The sequence below is a fragment of the Carassius gibelio genome, chromosome A10 (genome assembly GCF_023724105.1).
Source record: "Carassius gibelio isolate Cgi1373 ecotype wild population from Czech Republic chromosome A10, carGib1.2-hapl.c, whole genome shotgun sequence".
NCBI lineage: Eukaryota > Metazoa > Chordata > Actinopteri > Cypriniformes > Cyprinidae > Carassius > Carassius gibelio.
In genome coordinates this window covers 5,900,738-5,904,589 of record NC_068380.1, presented here as the reverse complement: position 1 = coordinate 5,904,589, position 3,852 = coordinate 5,900,738, and the positions used below count along the sequence as shown (strand labels likewise).

The window sequence follows — 3,852 nt, the reverse complement described above, 5'->3', positions numbered from 1 at the left end:
TGGCTCCCTATCAAACATCGTATAGATTTTAAAAAATTGCTTATTACTTATAAAGCTTTGAATGGTTTAGCACCTCAGTATTTGAATGAGCTCCTTTTACATTATACTCCTCTACGTCCACTACGTTCTCAAAACTCAGGCAATTTGATAATACCTAGAATATCAAAATCAACTGCGGGCGGCAGATCCTTTTCCTATTTGGTGCCTAAACTCTGGAATAACCTACCTAACATTGTTCGGGAGGCAGACACACTCTTGCAGTTTAAATCTAGATTAAAGACCCATCTCTTTAACCTGGCATACACATAACATACTAATATGCTTTTAATATCCAAATCCGTTAAAGGATTTTTAGGCTGCATTAATTAGGTAAACTGGAACCGGAACACTTCACATAACACCGTACTTTCTACATCATTAGAAGAATGGCATCTACGCCAATATTTGTCTGTTTCTCTCTTGTTCCGAGGTCACCGTGGCCACCAGATCCAGTCTGTGTCCAGATCAGAGGGTCACTGCAGTCACCCGGATCCAGTACGTATCCAGACCAGATGGTGGATCAGCACCTAGAAAGGACCTCTACTGCCCTGAAAGACAGCGGAGACCAGGACAACTAGAGCCCCAGATACAGATCCCCTGTATAGACCTTGTCTCAGAGGAGCACCAGGACAAGACCACAGGAAACAGATGATTCTTCTGCACAATCTGACTATGCTGCAGCCTGGAATTGAACTACTGGTTTCGTCTGGTCAGAGGAGAACTGGCCCCCCAACTGAGCCTGGTTTCTCCCAAGGTTTTTTTCTCCATTCTGTCACCGATGGAGTTTCGGTTCCTTGCCGCTGTCGCCTCTGGCTTGCTTAGTTGGGGTCACTTCATCTACAGCGATATCATTGACTTGATTGCAAATAAAAACAGACACTATTTCAACTGAACAGAGATGACATCACTGAATTCAATGATGAACTGCCTTTAACTATCATTTTGCATTATTGAGACACTGTTTTCCAAATGAATGTTGTTCAGTGCTTTGGCGCAATGCATTTTGTTTAAAGCACTATATAAATAAAGGTGATTGATTGATTGATTGAAAATGTCTCTGTCTCTGTTTCTCTCTCTCTCTCTCTCTCTCTCACACACACACACACACACACACACAAACACACACACACACAGTGCTTTTGTTGTTTTATCAAGAAATTGATCACAGCAAACTCTGAAGCTCTGTTATGTGACGAACCACCATAATACGCATGACCCTTACACATATAGTTCTATATGACTGTCCTCTTTTTGTCAATATCAACAAAGATTTAGCATGACTGATAAAAGATTTTACTCAATTTCATCAGAGTAAAAAACATCATCAGTGTGGAGTCAGAACAGACTGATGCAACAACTGCTGCTTTCTACTGCAGAGTCAGTGATTTAAGGATTATTCAGCAATTTAATATACAAATTAATCAATAAACTAAAATAATCCAAAAGTGGTGAACAACATTAATAAATAATCAATAAAAGGTGATGTGTGTGAGAGCTTCAGAACTAACTAGATAAATATGGTCTGCATAATATTTGACTTTTGTTTGAATCATAAAAATAATCGGCCTACAGTACATGAGGTGATGTTCAGCAGTTACAGTATTTATTTACATCAGTTTACATGAAACAATAAACATTACTTACACTTATGAAAAGTTGAAATAAAATACACATTTAATATGTTTATTGTTAGGCTTTAACTTTGTGTGTAGCTCCAACCTTTAAATGCCTTTTCAATAAACGTGAAGTTATTTTGTTTCAGATGTTTTAATTTGAGGTGTATTGTAAGCAATTTTAATTATTTACTTTGTGATGAACCACCATAATACGCATGACCCTTACACATAGTTCTATATAACTGTCCTCTTTTTGTCAATATCAACACAGATTCAGCATGACTGATACAAGATTTGTGATTCTTGCTCAATTTTCCTAAAAAGCTATTGCAGCACAACTGAACTTTTTGTCATTTAAACTCACTATGTGAATATAAGTTTGCCTAATTCTGACGAAACCTGCATTTAAACAGATTATAATTATAAAATAATGATACTCAATGAAACAAAATATATAAAATTAAAATGCATGTAGTGTAAATTATAACTATTATGATTATTTACCTTTATGATTTTGACAATTGCAGTTTAGGTGAAATTGTCCTCAGAATGATGACTTTATCAGTTTAATTACAATTGATGTTCCGTAAAAATATTGACCAAAGAGGATGCTGTCTGAAATATTTTAAGAGTTAAGATGAGTTTAATTGTCTTTTTAAACCAGGGGTAAAATAAAGCATAGATCATAGGATTCAGTCCTGAGTTAATATATACAACCCATGTCAAAACATTTATAGCTGTGGAAGAAACTTCTGTTATGAAACAGATATAGAATGGAATCCAAACAAGCAGATAAACTGTGACAATGATTCCTAATGTCAGAGCAGCTTTGCTCTCAGATTTCCTTTTCACTGAACCTTCATTTATGCATTTGCCACCCTTCATCAGAGTGTTTATAACTTTCACTTTCTGATGTACAACATAGAAAATTCTCAAATATAAAGATATGATCAGGATGCAAGGAAAAATAAAAGACATGATCAGATCAGTGACTCTCCAAGCAAAACCCACCGAAGCAGAACATTCTCCATAACACATGTTTGTTTTGTGTAACATATCAAAATAACCGTTATTAATTATAAAGGCAGTGTTATAAGCTGAGGTGCAAACCCAGCTCAGACAGATGCTTATTAATGTTTTAGTAATGGTTATTTTCTGTAGGTACAGTAAAGGGTGACAAACAGCCACATAACGATCAACAGCAATTAAAACTAAATTACTAAGAGATGTTGTGAGAAGCATCCAAATAAATATTGAATAGAGTCCACAGAAAGTGTCTCCAAAGTACCAACACATATCAACCAGCCTTGTGGCCTCTATGGGCATCACAAGTCCAACAAGCATGTCAGTCACAGCCAGAGAGAGTATGATCAGGTTGGTTGGAGTGTGAAGCTGCTTGAAGTGAGAGATGGAGATGATCACCAGCAGGTTCAGAAACATAGTCCATGCAGACAGCACTGATACAAAAACATAAATTATATTGTATTCATGACTGGAGTGTTTTCCCTTGATACATGATGAGTTGATGGCAGGAAAGCAGTATTGAATCTCATGATCCTCTGTCTCATATGCCATGAGTGAGTCTTCTCCTGTTTGGAGTTTGTTCTGCTCTCCTTACTGTCCTTTCATTTAAACAGGGTTTGGATCAGACTGACCAACCCATCTACCGCCCACTCTGATGCTGCATAATGACTTTTTTTTTTTTCTCCAACACTTTTAACCTTGATGTGATTATTTAGGACCTACACAGTATTCCTGCTAATATATCTACAGACCAAAAGTTTGGACACACCTTCTCATTCAAAGAGTTTTCTTTATTTTCATGACTATGAAAATTGCAGTGGTGGACGAAGTACACAAATCAAGTACTTGAGTAAAAGTACAGATACATATAATAAAATATTACTCCAGTAAGAGTAAAAGTATTCCTTTTTCAATTTTATTCAAGTGAAAGTACAAAAGTACTCGATTTTGTATGTACTTAAGTAAAAAAGTACTGAAAGATAAAGGTTTGCAATTTTATATAGGCTACTTAATTAAATTTTATATTAGCACTAGTGGTGGACCGTTATCGACGTTAACGTGCTGCGTTAACGTGAGACTCTTATCGAGCGATATAAAAAATATCGCCGTTAATCTATTCTCAAAGTTGGGTTGGGAGCTGGGTCTATACTAATCAAGCTATGATGACTTTCAC

At 36.2% G+C, this 3,852-nt stretch overlaps 1 pseudogene; it reads right to left on the bottom strand.

Annotated features, from left to right (window-relative positions):
* Window positions 1–2,225: 2,225 nt before the first annotated feature.
* LOC128020626 (trace amine-associated receptor 13c-like) lies at window positions 2,226–3,229 on the bottom strand (annotated as a pseudogene).
* Window positions 3,230–3,852: the final 623 nt, after the last annotated feature.